The sequence below is a fragment of the Acomys minous genome (assembly GCF_964271855.1).
Source record: "Acomys minous genome assembly, chromosome: 2".
Lineage (NCBI taxonomy): Eukaryota > Metazoa > Chordata > Mammalia > Rodentia > Muridae > Acomys > Acomys minous.
This window is the reverse complement of record NC_140484.1, coordinates 60,522,895-60,543,149: the sequence shown is the minus strand read 5'-3', so window position 1 is coordinate 60,543,149 and position 20,255 is coordinate 60,522,895. Positions and strand designations below refer to the sequence as shown.

Below are 20,255 nucleotides of genomic sequence, written 5' to 3'. Positions count from 1 at the left end.
TCTCATTTCAGACTGGAAATTGTCAAGTCATCCCCAGATACCCCATATGTGTCTTCAAGACTATTTCTGGATGGGAGCCATTCCCCTTTCACTTTATTGGGTGCCACCTCCACCTTTGGCTGTGATTGCCTCAAGTTCTACCTAAGCAATCCCCTCAGTGCACAGAGCTTCTTATGCTCTTCTTGTGGACCCTTCTGCCCTACCCTGCCTACTCCACCCACTTCCGTGTTCATGACCAAAAGCTACAGAGATCTTAAGGTTCACCGACAAATGTCTTAATCACCAATGCCACCTGCTGTCTGGGCAAGTCATTACTCTAACTGCCCTTTCACAAGCCATCACTAACCCTCCAGGACTCCCTAGCCTCCGGTGTCACTGCATGTCCCTTCATGTGAATCACTCTTGCAATTGTTCCTTCATGTGTAGCTTCTTCTTTGGCCATCTTTTTGGGGGTGGGAAAAACTGCCAACTGGCTAAGGTCTGTATTTTCCCATTCCCCTGGGACCAGCTTTGGCAGTGCTCTCTATCCAGAGCAGCCTTTCTCTAAAGCTTATGCCTCCTTCAAACTATCTCAATTTCTCCTGAGGTGCCTATCACCCAATTTACCACATATTTTATTTTATTTTCCATTCATTAATTATGTCTCTGCACTAGAATGCAAGCTATAAACCTTAGAAGACTATGATTTTGGGGGGGCGGGGTGTTGTTTGTTTGTTTTGGCTTCTAAGACTTTCTGAATTGGTTTCTGACAATGTGTGTGTCACCTTTACACTGCTATAACTGAAATACATGTCAGAAGCAACTTTGTTTTCAGTGCTTAATAGAAGGTTTATTTATACAAGCATAGAGTCATCCTTGCCAAGCTTAATAGGAGAGGTTAAATTTTCGGTCCAATTTTCCTTCCTGGATAAGTCTTTCCTTTCTGTTCCTACCTGTTTTGAAAACATAAAACCAGAAGATGAGGGGCCCAAATGCTGCCACAGCTCCTATAAGTGAGTTCTTGGCAGCGGGCCTTAAATTAGGATAAGCATTTGCTGATTTTTGCGTAGGTCCAACGAAGCAAGGCAGGTTCTTCAATGAGCATTTGGCATTTGGGGCCATTGTACTGAAACAGATACTCCCATTTAAGCCGGGCTCAAGTGCTTGACCTGCGCCTTTCAGGTCTCTGGAGACAAGTCATATTCGGCTTGGTTGAGGGTACTGGGGAGAGTGGCCAAGGGAGCAGGCTTATGCTTGTTACCCAACATCTTGGCTACCGGCACACATCTGCCAGAAGCAACTTTTAAAAAGGAAGATTCATTCATTTGGTCTCATGGTCTCCACATCATGGTAGCAGCAGTGTATGGAGAAAGTCAGCTCACTTCTCAGTGGTATCAAAGATAAAATAGGAAGGGTCCACAGCAAGATACAGCCCCAGAGGCATGCTTCCAGAAACCCACTTCATGCAAAGAGGCCCATCCCTCCTTTCACCCCTCCTGCAAATGCCATCAGGTTTTGAATACATCAGAGATTAATCTATTAATTAGCTCAGAAATGATCTTATCCCCAGAAACAGCCTCACCGATGCACCCAGAGGTGTGCTCTGCAAACCTCCTAGTCACTTCTCAATCAGATCCAGTTGACAAGCAATACCAGCTGCCACAGCTGAATTCCTCAGAGCGAGAGAGGGGCCTTGCCTGAGGCGCGCTCAGCCTGTGTTTTCAGCACCTTGGACAGCGCCAGACTTCTCTTTGTTCGGTGACCCTCACCTGTGAGAGACAATTGATAACTGAGAGTTGAGCTTTCCCTTTCTTTTAGCCCACTTTTGTAGCATCACTGAAATTTGGGTCGGTAGCCTCCGTTTTTCCTTCTTAGCATTTGATGATACAGAAATCAAAGGAACACGCTGTACGTGAGCCATTTCTCCACGCTTCCCTCCTGCGCTTGACAGAAAATAATGATACTGTTCACTACATCAATTTGGGGTTTAAAGTCATGGGGCAGCCCAAAGACCACCTGGTTTATAATTTAGCTTTCCCTCGCCTAACATTTGGACTGAGTTTTATGGCAGGAAATATCTGAAGAGATTTTTCATTTCTCTGAGTTTGAAAAGAAATTTAGGGTCATTTTCAATGTCACCTTATTAAAATAGAAGCTGACGAGGCTTTGAAGCAATGCCAGATGCAATGAGTCCCCAAGTACTGAGGCTTTTTTTTTTCCAGCAGGAGCGAGTATCTTCTCCTCTCCCCTTTGCCTCACACAGCATGGAAGCTTTCTTTCTAACCCAGTTTATCTCAGAGCCTGAGAGCTCATAGCACAGGAGCAGGTAGGAACTCTCAGGTCTGTGGCAAGCCTTTGCTTCCCTTTCCATTCCAGATACCTATGTAGGAGTAGGGGGGCAGTGAGGAGGACACAAGAGTCACAGTACTCATTCCACCCTCAAGCCCAGTTTTCACATAATGTCCACTGCCAGAACGCCCTTCTCTCCAGTCATCTGGACTCACAGTTGTTCTGGGACTGTGTGTGAATTGTCACAAATGAATATTTCAGTGTGATAAATGCATGGTGCCTCGGAGCCCTCCTCTCCCCAACTTGTCATTTCTGCTTGCTCTTAACACCTAGATTCTGACTACCCAGAATTTGATAAAGTCAAGAGGGAAGAAATGGAACCAGGGTTCAAGGACGACTCATCAACCAGAGCCTGAAGTCTGTAACTGGCCCAGAATTCTATCCATGTAAACATTGCGGGCACCATGCCAAGAGTCAACCAGAAAGGGTTCAACTCCACTGTGAGGCCATGTTAGCTCTGTGGAGAAGGCTTCTATAGTCACCAAAGCTCTGTCATAGGTGAAGATGCATCTGTTTGGTTTTCATTCCCAGAGTCAAAGAGGATCAGTCTGCAGCCTCACTTCTTATGACATTAATCCAGCATGATGCTCTTCACGAGTGACACATACACACAGCAGGCACTGTGTGGGCTTCTGTGTGCTGGTTGCTAGCCTGATGCTAGACCCAGAACCTAATCATGTATCACAAAGGACAGACAGGGATGTTGCTGCTGCTGTACACTTGCATTTACGGAAATCATGGATTCCTCGATAACAGAAAACCACAGAATCACCCTATCACACACATAAAACCACAAAGGTTTAACATGGAGGAGTCCTGACATCTCATGGGACTAACCAGACCCTCATGAGTTCAAGCTGCCAAGTGACTCTTGCGGGTTCTGTGATCTGGCCTCTTCTGCTTTGTAAAGATACTGAGTAAACAGGAACTGTTACCCTTATTAATTATGTGTCAGTCATTTGAAAACCAGTCAACCATTCACATCGCTTCTCTGTCACTTTGCAAGATCAGCTTCTGGCTTCCTCCTTCCAGCTCTGCAGGTGGCCCAGGCTGCTTTCAAATGACAGAGGGAACAGCATATGAAAGTCCACCCTGGCAAAGGAATCTGACACAACTGTTAGTTATTGTATAAAGATATAGGGTGAGAGCTGCTAGAATGTGCTCACACAAAACTAACAGAGGGGTGAGTGAGAAAGATGGTATTTTCTATAGCAGTGTTGAAACTCCACTCCTGTCAGGAAATGTGCCACTTTCATCTTCCAAATTAATAAGAAAGATTCCCCCCAATTTTCTGACTGTGCAGCTCACAGCCAAATGTACCCGGTTCTGAGGATAATTTGTTCTCCCCCAAAAGGAAGACAGTGTTGGTGGGCATTCCCTCACTGGTATCTGGGGCTCTGTATCCAATGCTGCTGACTATGGCTGTCTAATTTAGATTGTCTGTCAGTTTGTTTCTACAAGACAAAATGTGCCACCACTGAGGGGGGTGAGGCGGAAGCTCCGGGGCCTTTGTGTGCCTTTCCTCCTCATCAGTTCTCTGTGATGTAGAGAGTAACAGGGGTTTCCCCTTTCGCTGGAACTTGCCTGCAGTCCTTGAATACAACTAAACATGGGGCTGGTGCCTGGCTCACCCTGCCCCAAGGGAAAGCTGCGCAAGGCAGAACTGATGCCCCAACATAAGATAGAAACATTTAGTAAACATGCCTTGTACCACAAGGGGGCCCCAAATTTGAGGGTTTTTCTCTTTTGTGTTCTCTGTCACATTATGGTTTCATGTCTCATAACGGAATTGCTTGAGACAGTTCCCACTGAGGATTTTTCAAACTAATAAAGCAAGAAACAGCTTCCTTTGTGCCAAAAGTGCTTTCCTGCACTGTGTGGATAAGAACTCACCCAGGTTTAGCTACCTGTTACCTGAGTGGCCCCCACAGCATAGAAACCTCTAGCAGGCAGGCTAAACCCAATGGTGTTTCTGGCTTGGCCAGATGCACAGCCTTCCCACTCTGAGGCTTCCAGCGTTTTCTCTTGCCTCAGCAGTTTTACTTCCTGAGGCACTTGATTGTCTCTTCACGAGGTTTGCACACAGAGTAGATCTCTGTTTGAAATTGAGATGGAAAAACAGAGAAATCCCCCAAAGCAGATAAAGTTCTTTTTGTTAAGTAGTGATCACATAGCGGTGTTTGGCAGTCTTGTCAACACATCAGATGACAAAAGTGCCCATGGCCACAGTGGCTTCTCCAATGTTAGCACAGAAACTGTGTCAGACTGAGCTTCCATCAATGGACTTCCTGGTTATAGGACCAAGGGGACCCTCTCACCTAGCTGAAGCTAAAGGTGTGTGCGTGTATGAACACGCAGCAATATGGTATATGTTTGTGTTCATGCATATGCACGTGTTCTCATAGGTACATGTATCTGTAGATGAGTGCGCACATGTGTGTGCATACATTTGCATGCTTGTGAACATTTATTTGTGGGTTCACACACGTGTACGTGCATATGCACATAAGTCTGTTACACTGCATGTATGCTTATGCATGTGTGTATATATGCTTTTTGTGTGGCATGTGTATCCGTGCTCAAGTATTGTGTTTGGCATGTTCCAGTGAAGAAGGGCATTGCAAGGTGTCTAAAGTTCAGCGCATCATGTATCTTCAGTTTATAAAATATGGATAGGAGAGTATCCCAACCAGAACTGGGCTAAGAAGCCACAGGACCAAGCAGAAGCTCAGCATGGCTGGAAGGGAACAGTTACAGCAAACGTGTCTGTCACCACAGGTGTGATACTGCAGTAGCAAGAAGTCCACAAAGCTCAGTCCCAGGAGGAAGGTCCCTCTCCAGAGCCACCTTATCTGATGGTGACTGAGTCGCTGAGCAAAGACGCTTGGGATCCTGTGGGGAGAGGAGTGAAATGCCTTGGGTAAAAAGACACTGGTCACCTGTAGGAAAAACAGAAGCAGCCTGACTTCTTCCTGTTCACTCTTGTCTATTCAATAATACTCAAGCAAGACATGGTCCTGAGACACTTGGTTGGACCTCAGCATCCCTACAGATGAGAAGGACCAGTTATAGGAAGGCTTGTCACCAAGGGGCAAGTACAATTCAAAGGGAAAAGGTTCCAAAGATCACTGGTTTCCCAAGATGGCCCTTTAAAGTTCATGCCAGATAAGTGAAAGCATATTTGCTCAGCCTAGACTAAGGCATCCACAGCTGAGTCCTCCCAATCAAAATGCCCATAGCTCACTACAGTCTCCTCAGACTCTGAAATAGCTGTCCCTTGAGTCTCTTCTTGGATTCAGATGTTCAGTGTTCACATCAGATTTCCTGGTCCATCCTCCACTCTCACCACCCAGCTCTACTCAGGCCAGTCAGTCTCTCAATCTGGCTGTCTCCTCCAATATCTCCCCCTCCCCCTTCATCTCACAGCTAGAAGGAGGCAACCACAAACTCTCCTGTCTCTCTCCACCTCAGATGAACCTTCCCTGTGCTTGTTTCTCAATGGAGCCTATGAAATGTAGAAGAATTTTATGGTGTATAACCTGATACATGGCATATTACTTTCCCTGGAGGCTTCACCAGCACAATTAGGTTCCCCAACCCATGAGCTTAGTGTAGCCCGATGCCCTCTCTAGCTGCCCACCCATCTGCTCTTCCTTTGAGATCCAGAAAAGATTCTCTGCACTGGTGGTATCTGTCTGCCCAGAGCAGGGCAGCTGGTCCACACAATGCTCCTGTAACTTGTGTATGACAAGCACGGCTCATCTATCTCATATGTTCCAATTCACCTATCTAAATCAGGACCTTGCTAAGGTAGGATATGGGCCTCAGTAGCGTTGAATAGAGGATGCACAGAGCTCAGCATATCCAGGAAATGAGGTAGTATGTGAGCACAAGAACCTATACAGGGAGAAACGTTGTGTGAATAGTCTATATAGAAGCTTCCTGTGTGCTTGGCTCTCCCCACCTCTGGCCTAAGGGACCCATGAAGTATTTCTGTGATGCTCCTTCTCTTGTGCTCTGGTTTTTTTTTTTTTGGCATAAGGGCCAAAGCCTAGAAAGAAGATGCTTCAATTCCAGAGGTAAGGCAGAGCCATGGCCCTCTCTCTCACTGGGAGTGTGGCTGTGAATAGGTTATTTCCTCATTAAGGATCCTGAGTCCAGATCTCTGTCCTGGGAACTCAGAATCCCAGCAGGTGCCCGAGGCAGAAGGCACTGGAAGCACTGCCTGTGGGTAGCACAGGCTCTTTTTGTTTTGTAGCAATTAACTTGCCTTCGGGAATCACTGAGTCAATACATGATACCTGTAGATGTGTGCCATATGTGGGAAGCTGAGAATGCACCAGGCATGGTCCCAACTCTCCTGAAATCTGTAGGAATTTCAGTCTGTCCTTTGAACTCTCTTTTTGGACTGGGTCTATGAACCATAACTGACTGACTGACTGACTGACTGACTGACTGACTGACTGACAGACTGACTTACTCATTCACATCATCCTTCCCTCTCTCTTCCTCCCTCTCACCTTTACAACATTTCTGACAGAGTCTCACATAGTCAAGGCTAGCCTATAACTCACTATCTAGTTAAAGATAACCTTGAACTCTGGCTCTCCTTCTCTTACTTTCCAAGTGCTGGGATTACAGGCATGTGTTGTCACACTAGTTTACACAGTGCTGAGGACTGAGCCCAATGCTTTGGGCTTGATACATCCCCAACCCATAACCTATTTTTTTCCGTGCCAGCGTGGCATCTCTCAACTTCACTCTTGTGTTGGGTGACATAGCAATCTTCTCTCTCCAGCCTCAGGCCCATACACAGCAAATGTCAATCACGGGACAGGATTTTAAATACACCCCAGTTCTTCCTTCTCCCTAGACAGTGGCCACCTGGGTGTCCCACTAACAATTGTTAAGGTGCTCTGCACCTTTGCAGGTGAAATCAGATCCCAGACTGCCAGCATTGCCACTACTAGCAGCTCTGGTGCCCCCCAGGACTTCTGTGTTCTGTAGAAATGGGAAAGAAATATTTTCCTTGCAAAGTGGAGTTGAATTTGAGTCCCGTTACTTGGCAGCACTGTGTTCTCAAGCTGCGCGATGTTTTCTTGGATGCTTCGCTGATGTGTAAATTAAACCATTTCTGCCCTAGCTATTTTTTTTCCTTGTGGGTTCACAGAAAGTGTTTTATGAAAACTAGTTCTACATAAGAATTTAAAATGTCTTAAGCCCTATACTCGTTGGTTGTTGGAACAACAGTGTCTTCTAAGTAAGGCATTCACTGACCCAGCACCATGCCTCCCCACTCAACCCTGCACCTCGACAACTCTCGCACCTTTAACACTTTCAACGCCGTTAAGGACCACTTGCCATGGCATTAGGGGGATGGGGATGTTTGTGAGGGGGGAGAAGTGCCAGCTTTCTGGTGCCCATTCATCCTGAGGAATGGGAGGTCTCCACGGCAATTGGGTGACTCTCAGGAGCTCAGTGGCCCTGGCACAAGCAAGATACACCACAGGGGTGGTGCGGGCGTGGAGCAGGTGGTCTGCCTTGTCAGGTAATTGAGACATTTGCAAAGTGAAAACCAAAAGGTTTTCAAAACTACCGTGAGGTGGATGTTAAGTGTGGACCTGTGGGAGCTGGGAGTCGGATTCAATCATATCTGAGTGAGCTGCTGCACTCCACATCTCTGAGCCCTTTTCTTCATTCATAAAGTCAGTGTGGGATTAGTGAGAGGACGGCATGGCAGGCCTTGGGAAAGTGAAAACACTCTTGTCCTGCCTCTTTCCATTACACCTTCTATCTAAAAATGCAGATTTTCCTGCCCCACTCCAGATCTCTTTTGACAAAATTCAGACACAGCACATACCTACCTAGATGTCAGGTTCTCAGGGTTGTTTTGACTCGTATACAGACAAGGGCATTTTTTTTTTTACCTGCTAAACAGTACCCAGTATCACTAAATTTGAGTAAATGGCGTATGTCTGTTTAAAAAAAAAAAAAGAAGGGTCCTTCCTGACCAACTTCTGATTTTATTTCCTGGAATGACTAGGGGTTGTTTTTGACAAATAATGTATTTTTCTTATAGCATAGCCTATGTAAGAAGGCTCAGGAGATGGGAGGACAGGGGAGATGGCTCAGTCAAGGAAGTATCTGCAGAACAAATGGAACCTGAGCATTGGAGGCACAGAGGCAGGTGGGTTTCTCAAACGTATTGACCAGCCAGCCTAGAGCTGAATCTCAAAGGTGTGGGTTCAGTGGGAGGTCCTGTCTCAAAAAGCAAAGACAGCAACTAAGAAAGATACCTAACATCAATCTTGGGACTCCACACTCACGTGCACATAATGTGCACACACACACACACACACACACACACACACACACACACACACACACACACAGCCCACATGCACGCACTCACTCACTCACGCATGTGTGCACATCTGCAGAGCTCAATGCTATACAAAAAAAACAAGTGCCACTCTCGGAGGACCCAGTGAACCAGGCAGGACACCCCTCCCTGTCTTTTGAGGCCTTCCCTGCTTCTGTTAGCAGAGCAGGCCACTACCAGGTGCCTGCTTAGATTTGCTTATTCTCTATGTGTTCTGTCTTTCTATCACACTCTCTAATTGACATCACGCAGAGCTATTGATTTCGGTGGGTGATGATGTTGCCTCGCTGAGCTGACTTGGCTCATTATGAACGGACAGATAAATGGCTGGTAAATGTGGTAGTGATGGATCCAGAAAGCTCGTCTCTCCCCACAAGAACTACTGTGTCCTTGGGAGTCACCACAGCTGAAGTTTCTAGGCCTCTGCATACACAAGAACACATTTGTAACCCAATACCTATGTGACTCTACGAGAAAGAGTACCCAGGAGCCCATGAGGAGTCAGTGGCTGCCTCCTGAGTCTCCAGACAGTCTTCTCAGTGCAGCCTCAGCCTTGGCTATATCTCTGAGTTCTGTTAACTTCCTGTTCATTATTCTACCAGTCTTGATTCTAACATTATAATAAGAATGTTAGATATTTCTCAAATGTCTACCAGGACATTAATGGTTTTCTTCATCCTCGACCTTCTACATATGTTTTAAAAATAGATCCATTGTGCAGAATAGCACACAAATAATAAATATCCATCTTGAACTTCTACAAAGTGGGATGGTCTGTATGGATGAGTAACAAGTCAGTCCTCATCAAGCACCTCAAATCCACTCTGGATTAGTATGATCCCCGTAACGAGGAAGCCACACTGTCATCGTGGCATCCTGGAGGGCCTGCTTGTTCTTGCAGTCTGATCTACATGGATGCTTGCTGTATCTTTCTTCTGACAGTGAGATCTAAGCTGCTGAGGTTAACCCCTACTGTGTGTGTGGCTGCGATCCATCCCGGTTAGTGTCCATCTGGTGTTCCACCGCGGTTCATCCCTGTCTGCAGCACGTGTGTGGCTCTTCTTTGGAAACATACCCAATGGCAGTGGGATGACATTGCAGCTGGTGTTTGCTGACACACACCTGTGTCTGTATTGGGTCTTTCCTCAGCATCTTGATAGACTGTACATTGCTGTTGCTTACTGTAACTGCCATAGGAAATTAAGAGTCACTTGACATTTGTGCCTACTAACAGAATAAAGGGGCCCAGGTCCGTCAAGATTTCTACAGACCCTCAGTATCACCTATTGTGGGTCAGCCATTTCCCTGTCTGGTATATTACCTCATGTTTTAAGGCAGATATGTCAAAGAGCAGTTTACTTGTGCTATAGCGCATCCACTGTCAGAACATAAGAAGATACATCTGGAAAACAGATCTCTACCACTTTAGAAAGGTTTGTTTTGGTCAGTCCTCCTATGCACCTTTCAGGCTTTGCTGCCTGTCTCTGAGTTAGCTCTTCTCTGGAGTCACACAGATCATGAATGGAAGATGTAAGGTATCCTCCTTGTGCCTGGACTCTTTTGATAAACAAGTCTTTGGTGGTGGTTGTTGTTGTTGTTTCATTTTTGTTTTTGAGACCCACCTATGGAGACACGTAAAGTAGAATTATCTGATTGAATGATTGATTTTGCTGAGGAGCACTTGATTGTTTGGATACTTCAACATATGTCCATCCATTGACCTACTAAAAACTGTTGATGTCTTTTTGTGGCGGGTTGCCCTTAGGTGTGAAGCTACTGTGGATGTTAATATGTAAGTCATATTTGAACACATGTTTTCACCGTTGGTAGGTAAACACCAGGAGTGGCTCACATGTTATTTACATGGCAAGTGTGGGTTTAACTTTTTGAGCATTTAATGGGTAGTTATTGAAACAGTTTTCTCCTTTATTTTATTTTTTTCATGAGAATTAGAACCAGTCATCTTCTCAAAATGCATTATCAAACTTTGATAAAAATTACATTAAATTATATGATGGTTACTGGGAAAAGATATTTGGCAATATTAAATTTTAAACAATTGTTGTTCAGACAAAACTCTGAATTTCAAATTGCTGAAAGGTACATACAGAACAAAATTTTAAAAATTTAAACAGCTATTAAAATGCAATATTTTAATGCCCTTGGTATTTTTGCGGACATTTTTCACTGCCTGGTGGTTTCCTGATCTGTGTTTTTACACAGTGAAATGTGCAGGGTGCTACTGAGCTGCTGCAAGGGATCCCAGAATGCACCACGCAGGGATCCTGTGCTAGTCAACTTTCATCCCTTCATAAGATAGCAGGAATGTGAGTTATAAAGGAAAATTATCAGAGTGCACAGCTTTATGGCTTCCAGGACATGATCAGACAAACATACACACTGTTCTTTGACCTCCAGTGAGGTCAAATCATGGTGGGTATGTGTGGAGGAGCAAAAACATCCTCTTCCTTGCTGAGAAGCAAATGAGAGTGAGGCAAGCCTACAGTCAACCATCTCCCTCATGGTCACATGCCAACGACCCAAAGACCTTCGTGTGAACCTGGAAGATGGCTCATCAGGTGAAGACAACCAACGTCAAGTCTGACAGCTTGCTTTTATCTCCATGGAAGAAAAGAATTGACTTCTGAAAGTTATCCTCTGACTTCCATGTGTGCAACTGTATGGTGCATGCACACACACACACACACACACACACACACACACACACACACACACACACACACAAATAAATAACTTAAAATGAAAAAGAAAAAAGAACTCCAACTAGCCCTACCCCTTGAAGCTCTACGGCTCTTCAATAGCACCACACCGGGGACCAAGCCTTTAACAAATGGGCCCATAGGGGACATTCTGAATGAAAAGTATGGCATGCTTTCCCCAGGAGAAATGACAGACTCCCCCTGGGGAAGGCTTAGCTACAGAGTGTTGCAGTGATGTCTTTGTGCACTGTGTATTCAAATGCTGGTTTTTGTTCCAGCGAGGAGATCTGATTACAAGCCTTTGGCATTGCCATTATTATGAATCATCTCCTGATTCAATATTGTGTAAACATTGTCTTCTGATTGGTTAACTAAAGAGGTGGATGGCCAATAGCTGGACAAGGGAGGGAGGCCGGACCTCTGAACCCAGAAGAGAGGGGGGGGGAAGGAGGGAGGAAGGGAGGGAGGGAGGGAGGGAGAGAGAGAGAGAGAGAGAGAGAGAGAGAGAGAGAGAGACAGAGAGAGAGAGACAGAGAGACAGAGAGACAAAGAGACAGAGACAGAGACAGAGACAGAGAGGAAACTGGTGTCAGAAGGAGACTAAGATGGCAGGTATGGTGTGACATAGGCTAGGCCAGTATTGTTGGATTAGAAAAGCTGAGTATCTGCTGAGTTTATAATAAACATAGTAGGCCTCCATGTCATTATTCAGACCTTGGGTGGGCATAGAAAGTCATGGGGTTACAATGAAATCCTTTTGCTAGGTCAAGACTTTTCCCTGGGGAGGGCTGGCCCACCTGCGGTGCAGAGGTGCTAGCTCCTGCCACCACGAGTTAGGACATTCTAGAAGATTGCGTCTCACTTTTCCTCTCCATCAGTCTCACCTGCCCCATCCTCCCAAATACTCTCTAGGCAGCTTCTTCAATCAAGTTTCCTTGTTTTCTAAGACACTCTACCCAGGGAAAAAGATGAGATGGGACCTGGATGGCAGGTAAAGGGCATGATGGCTGGTGGTCCATGAAGCAAGAGTAGCTTCTGGCATACAGTCAAAATACAGCAGGTGTCCCGAGGCAGGCCCGTGAGCAAGCAGGCTCCCCTTGGGAGGGGAGGGTCATGCCCCTCTGAGCCCTCTGATAGCTTCTAGCTGCCCTACCCCGACTCCACCATCTTCATGCCAAGCCTACCTCTGAGAGTTTGCTTCTCGGGAATCAGACATAAACTCAACACTTTACGGTGTGCTTATTATTTGCATAGAATAATACCTCATTCTATTTCTTTTTGCATTACAACTAAAATTGATATGAAGTTGTTTTTTTTTCAAAAGTGTATTTTCTGCACCAATAGACCCGAGGGAAGCATTAAAGGAAAGAAGTGCTCTGTGGTCACCTAAATCTGTGGACTGCGTATAGACTCCCCTTTTCCCTCAGGGACCCAGCATGCCTGTTAGTCATTACAAGCTCCCAAGAATTTTACTATGGAGGAAGTTATTTATTATTTATTTTACACAATGTTTCCAAAGTTTAATTAAATCTGCCACACGTGTTGCCTAGTACCCTTGGACTGTGGTGCCGTGGGAATTCCTCAAAGCCCTTGCAACATCTTGCTGTACCCACACGGCCGGTGTACAGGGATGAAGGAACGAGACATATGCTGTGAACACACCTTATCACAGGACTGTGGTCTCCCTGAGGCTTCATGGTGACACCTCCAGCATTACTGTAGGACCCTCCTCTTGCCTGAGGTGACGTCAGGCAGCAGAGATCTCCCCTCTCTTTCAGCAGATGGCAAGGCTTCCTAGAGAGAAGCTGTTTCTCTCCAAGCTTTGCATGAAGACCAAGCCATTCAGAGACACTAATGATGGAGCAGAGGGCAGAGTTCACTTGGGACCATCACAATCGGTACAAGGTCACCACAATAGAGTCCCCCTTCTCTATGTGTATGTGCGCATGTGTGCGTGTGTGCCTGTGTGCCTGTGTGCTCGGGTGTGTGTGTGTGTGTGTGTGTGTGTGTGTGTGTGTGTGTATTTGGGCTTGACATATGGCAGGTTATTAAGGATTATAAGAAGAAGCAGGATAAAGGTCTGTGATAGATAGTTAAAATGGGAAACATCTAAAGAGATCCCAAGAAATTGGCCTAACGGGATTCTGGGTGACGGCATGACCAAACCTCACCAGTCTGTCACAGAGGAGGAAGAGAAAATTGTGATTGGATATCAGGGAGAATGGACTGCTACACTGACTCATGGCTCTTATTGATGATTACATCTTACATATGTACGGATTGGCCTAGAAGATTTGGGAATGCTTCTGAGGGCATTCAGCTTCCTTAGTATTCCCTCTCAGTAAAGACTCTCACAGCCTTACCGTGGGCTATGATGAGAAGATTGTAGTCACCTGGGTCATAGATGGCAGTCCCCTTCTTTACAGACCAGCACCGTCCCTTCTGTACCAACCTCGATTTCAGACATCACAGAGCTGGTCTCCTGATTCTTCTTCAACATTAGTCTCCCATGGCTCATCAGCAGAGGAGACAGGAGTCTCCTGGCACCATTTCCTAGGCAAAAGGATGGGGCAAATCCACCATTTTTGCTAAGCCTCATTGGAAACCCATTTCAAATTTCTAATTTTTTTTCTCTCAGAAACTTATGCTAAGACTCCTAAGCAGCCACAAGCAGCTATTTGCAGTTGAGCATGCTCCCTGGTGATCCAAGAGCTTGAGGCTTCTCTATGCCGGCAAGAATATTGTTGGGTCTCCAGGGAATCGCTTGTGCCCAGTGAGCAGGCCTTGGTCCAGGATTCCAGACATTTGGGGTAGCAGCCGGGATCCAGATGCGGCACCTCTGGGTTCTGTAGAGGAAGGAGCTTTTCCCTGGGGCTGGTTATAGCAGTAAGACACCATTATGTTTTAGATGGTTTTTCCTCCCTTCCTCAATTCCAGAAATAACGACTCATGTGACTTATTAAATATTATATAAATGCCTAGGCCATGTAGCTAAGCTCTTCTCTGACCAGATCATAACGTAGAACAACCCATTATACAAATTTAAAGCCTGCCATGTGGTTGGTTACCTGAGCTCAGGCTCCAGGCGTTCATGATCTTCACATCTCCCTGGCTGAATCTCACTCGCCTGTCTGTCTCTCTCCCAGAATCCTTTTTGATTGCCAGAAGTCCCGCCTTCTATTTTCTGTCTCAGATATAGGCCATAGGTTTTTTTTTTTAACTTGACAGGTGTTGCAACCATACAATAAATGCATAAAAGATTCCTTCACACCTGGAAATGGAGACAAAGCAGTCTACCCTTGCAGAGGACTTGAGTTTGGTTATAAGGTGGCTTATAATTGCTTGTGACTCCAGCTCCAGGAGATTTGATGTCCTTTTCTGGCCTTTATTGCCACTTGCAAATGTGGTACACATAAACTCACCCAGATACACATCCACTATAAACCAACCAACCAATAAATAAATAAATCATTTGGTGAGCAGGGGGAGACAGGTATGTCCTATATATATTTTAATGATGCTTTTCTTTTATTACTTTTGAGATTATAATATAACTACAGTATTTCTCCCTTCTCTTTTCTTTCTTTAAAACCTCTGATATGCTCCTCTCTGCTCCCTTTCAACTTCAAAGTCATGCCCATCCCCCATTTTTACCAAATGATGTTGCATGCATGCATACAACTGTATATACTAACATATTCCTAAATATAACCTGCTCAGTCTATATGTTACTTGTATGTTTGTTTTCAGGATTGACCACTAGGCACTGGACAATCAAATATTGTGTGCTTCCCTAGGAAAGGCCACTTTCCCTACATCCATCTTTCAGTTTCCCATGGTTTTTTGTGGAGGGTTGAGGCCTTGTGGGCTTTTCCCTATCATTGGTGTCATTCTTGTTCCACTATTATTCAGGCAGTCATGTTGGTAAGACTCTATGGGTGTAGCTTCCAGTGTTACTGGGAGACCCAACCTCACGGACTACAGATCTGGGACAGCTCAGACGGTTAAAGAAACATCATATTCTCTAACAAGATGTCTCTGAGCATAGTAAGTGGAGAAAAATACATTTCTATTCCATGAAATATTAAGGTATACCAGAACACTTGCTAAATATGACTTCTGTAATTACTGGAATATTTTTGTTTTATGTGATTAAAATTGGGTGTTTAAAATGAGATTTTCTAGCCCTTTGAGCAACCCTAAATACAGGGTTTTTAAAAAATAATTGAATTCTACATTTTGATTAAACTCTTACCCAACATCAGCATCTATGAAATTACTTTTAAAACAATAGTTGATTCAATGTTCCCATTGATAACCTGACTTTATCTATGCAAACCTCTCAGGGAGCTGTTACCATCACCCAACATCTTTCTGGAGCAGCTGTCTCCAATCCCAGCCATTCCAGCTCCTGCATGGTCTCTAAGCTCCACCTTGCCTGCTTTGAGGTGACAAGCTATCTGCCCTCCAGCCACTGACTCCTATCTTATCCTGTCCTGCCTGCATTCCCCCAACAAACCATCTTGTGTGCCCTTCCCTGCCTTTCCTGATGCCAAACTCGCACCGTGCCCTACAGGAGACTTCCGCAGCCTGCTTGAGCCTGAGCCAGCCCTGCAGTGCTGGGACCTTTGCATACGTTTGTCCGGCAGTTTCATTACTGAGATAGTACCTCTTCTCACCTCTAGACATCAACTCCTGAGGATATCCCTATAGTGCCTCCAGCCCAACCACTGGCCAGTAGGAGCATCATAGACAGAGATGGCAGGCTCACGGTCAGCGCTGGCCCAGTGATCCAGAGGTGGGAAGGTATGGTCTGTCTTGGTCCCACCATACACAAAGGCCTCATGTTGGCCAGCTGTGAAAAGCAGGGCTTCTTCTGCAGGCAAGAAGGCTGGGTGGGGTTTATTTTTATGAAATGGTCTCCAACGTGATGGCATTTTATCTAAAGAAACCTTTAGACCTTGAAAAGCCAAGCCCTAATACATAATGGCACCTCTGCAGGGGTCAGCATGCAGCCTTTGTAACTTGAGCTGAGAAGTTGGTTTTGCAAGAGTTTCATTTAAACTGTGTCTCTGGTGACAGGACTTGCATATGTTCACATCCTAAAGAGATTCTCCCTCCCCCCCTCCCCCCGATTCTTTCAGGATTATTTCAGCTAAATGATAATTAAAATACAGACATTTTGCTTGGCCTACACTGCTCCCTCCTTGCTCTGAGCCTCAAATGTGTGGGAAGAGATGCTCCCAGGAGCATGTGGAAGGCCCATTCCCTTTGCAAGCTTATCACCCCTATACACATCCTCCTCTCCAGGGAAGTTCGGCTTTCTTCTGTCTAAATCAGGTCAGAGCGATCAGAACTGTTGGCTGTGACAAACACAGGGGGAAGAATCCTGCTCCCGAAAGGCTGGCAGAGAACTCAATGGGCTGAGAAAATGGGAGTAGACAGTGAGCTGGAGTGAAGTCTGTGATACACACTAGGGACCAGTCTCTGTGGTGATTAGCCTAGGGAGGCCTAATGGGCCAGGGAGCTTTTGCAAAGTTTGATTGGCAGGACATCGATCACTCTATTTGTGGTTCTGCTTGTCTCTTTGAGGTAGTAAATGGAAACTTAGGTTGTAAAACCCGCTATTAGCTACTTTATGGGATTTGTTCTCAAGGGGTGGCTGTGTGTTCCGTGCTGGGGAGGCACCGAAACACCGGCTGTGTTTGATGCTGCAAGCACAGATATAGGCTTATCTACTTCTGCAGACAGCAAGCCAGAGACTTCATCTCTCCCCAGAAGGAGCTTCCCTCCCTCGAGAGTGTGTCATTTGAAACATCATGCAAACCTGAGCTGTGCTTTGGAGTCTGTTGGACCCATGGTTCTGGGTTCTGACACCACCGCCACAATGGAGCTTATATTCTCCTCTTTGGCTTTTGGCTTCAAAATAAATGACCTTGGGCACAGCCAGGCAGCCAGGAGTATCTTCTTCTGGAGCTCTGGGCTTAGCAGCTGGAGAGCCTCCTGAGTTTAAAGGTGGATGATGGTTTTTGCTATACATAGGCTGTGGCTGAGTACCCTTCATAATGGTCACCATGGAGATCTAGATGTTAAGTTTAGATAATAACACAGACAGAGCAATACCTAATGGCTAAAAGATAACTCACAACAAGGCACCAATGCATGCACCCTTTTGGGGCATGTCTGTGCACTCACATTTCTGTATGTGTGCATGTGGCTGTGTGGGTGCTGTCCTGGATTGGGTCCCCATGGAGTTTTGGTATGAAATTTATGACCACAATGAAGGGGCTCTGGGGACAGTCCTGTCCTCGAGTGTCTGTGTGGAGGAGCTGAGATGACCCACAGGAAGTTGAAATTCTCCAACAGCAGGAAGTGCCCTGTGTTCTGGTGTGGATGGGAATTTGTTGAGGTTCTGAGCCTGAAGTAACCCAATTTCTAGGCAGTGCTGTGCTGTGCCATGCTGTGTTCTGCTGAGGGGCCACACCAGGCCTCTGGCTGTGTGTGCCATGCCTACAGCTTCCAGGCAATGCACAGAAGTCAGCATTTTTTCCTTTTTTTTTCTTTTTTTAGATAGTGTTATTTTAAACTGGAAAACAAATTCACACTCTGTAGGATCTTTTTTCCAGACCAATCGGTGCTCCCTTTAAACTGGCTCCTCACCTGCCACTCCTGCCTGCTGGGGAAGCATCAGCCACAGGTCAGGACCTGACTTGTAATGAGGAGTCAAAATACATGTACCATCCAGAGTGCTATGAAATGCCTGCTCTGGCTTCAGAAGAAAGTCTCTACACTAGCCCCTGGATAGCAGCAGTGAGAGTCTCAGGTGACACAGGAGGTGGAGACCCAGGAGGTGGCAGGCACTTCTGAACAGCCAGAGGTGGAAGGACACATCTGACCCTGCCCTCAACCTTGAAGCCAAAAGCTGCCAAACTGTCGCTGCAGCTGCCTTTGCTGAGGCCGGATGCAGGCATGAGTCACACTGGGACGGTCAGGGAAGTTCAAAGGCACAGTGACAGAAATGCTGGAGTTCCCAGTCTGCTTCAGAAACATCTACCTCCAACCTGCAAGCGGCTCAGGAGCTCAGGATGAAGCTCGGCCACAGCGTGGGTTGTAGGATCAACTGACTGGGTGGGGCTCATGGGGTTAGAGCATCCAGGAAGTCAGGAGTGGCCAAATTTGTGGAAATGCCGTATTCCTGGCAAGTTCAGGAGACAGCCTGCTGAGGGAAGCAAAGCCTCTGCCCTTTGCTTCCAGAGACCCTTGACAGTGGAGGCAGAGACACTGCAAAGAAATCTGGAGAACAGTCTAGAGCAAACACAAATGGCAAGCACATTAACCAACTTAATTGGCAGACATCCCTGTCCCTACGCAGGACCTCAGATATTGGCCATGGGCCTCAGGAAGTGTCGGTGTGCAGAACCTCTTCTCCCTGTGAGAGGAAAATCTCAAGCAAAGGTGCTTTATCAACCCCAGAGGTGCCGGGCAGAGTCTATTGCATTCCAGGATAACTGAGAAGGGTCAAGAATATGGTGATCGAACATGCCTGAAAGTATAAACCTATGGATATGTCATACCAGACAGTGTGTGCATTCAGTATCCAGTAGAATGCTGGTCATTCTCCCAGCAGGCTCAAATAAGACTTTCGGCCCCATAGCTTTCTCATGTGAGTGACCAAGACTGGTCACATGCAGAGATGAATAACCTGTGGTCCAAAGAATAGTTTCTAACATGAGTCCTTCAGAGAACACCAAGAATGGGAGACAGGAGAAAAATAAAGGGCTGGATGTAAATCAGGAGTCAAAAAGAAGTGTGCAGCTGCCGCTGATCAGTGATGGTGTAAGGCTGTGCCAGGTTCTCCGAGTCTGCAGAGAGACAGCGACTGTGCTGGGCAGCACTAGAAGAGGAGCAGTCCGCCATGGGTACAGAGGATCCCTGACGGGAGGGCAGCACCCACATTGAGTTGCCTACTTGTTACAGAGCAAGGCACACTGTGGTCCTCAGGTCTCTTGATGTGGATGCTAGAGTCCTTTAGAACTCCTCTTTAGAACAACTCTTTAAAAGCATCAGGGACAAATACCAGCAGCTGTATCTTCTGATAGACCATCTCCACTCCTGAGACTTAGCTCAAATCAGCCTTAGTTGGGTGGGGCTGTGGGCTTCTAGACACCTTCCAGATGGCTAGGGATGTGGAATAGAGCCAAGCATGCTGGGCTGCCCAGATGTCTTCCCAGCAGGCTCCGACTCCTTAGAAATCTGTGTGAGGAGAGCAGACATTGCTCTTGCTCATTTGATCAGAGCAGGGTTTTAGTAAGAGGTTGTTTAGTAAGCCAGGGCTCTTGAGCTGTGAGGGACCCAGATCATGGTCCAGACATACAGGAAATGGACTGGTGGTCCGTAGTGAAGACAAGCTGTGAATTCACTGAGTGTCAGGTCCTGCATCATTCTCAGACAGCTTCCAGCCTTAGGCTCCCGCACCTGTGGTTCTGGAATCTTTCTCTCTGGACTTGAGAGAATCAGCAGAGAACTCCCCATACTCCCAGTCACTGTATCCCCAGCTCCTAATGAGACGTTGACGCAAAGTCTTGGCCTGATGGAGTCCAGGATAGAAGCTGTGGTGGTTTGAATGGGCATGGCCCCTGTAGACTGATGAATCATTATTGGTCATGTATCACTATGGTGTCTCTTTCAAGCAATAAAACCCTAAGGATGAAGAAACGAGAGGCCGCACTGATGATTGTTGTAAGGCAATTGTCTTGGTTGGTGTTCTATTGCTGTGAAGAGACACCGTGGCCTCAGCATGTTTTATAAAGGAAAACATTTTATTG

At 46.1% G+C, this 20,255-nt stretch overlaps 1 pseudogene across 1 annotated transcript; it reads right to left on the bottom strand.

The window, feature by feature from the left end:
• Positions 1-803: 803 nt before the first annotated feature.
• LOC311589977 (NADH dehydrogenase [ubiquinone] 1 beta subcomplex subunit 4-like) lies at positions 804-1,247 on the bottom strand (annotated as a pseudogene). Its single transcript has one exon. The product of its transcript is annotated as an NADH dehydrogenase [ubiquinone] 1 beta subcomplex subunit 4-like (transcript).
• Positions 1,248-20,255: the final 19,008 nt, after the last annotated feature.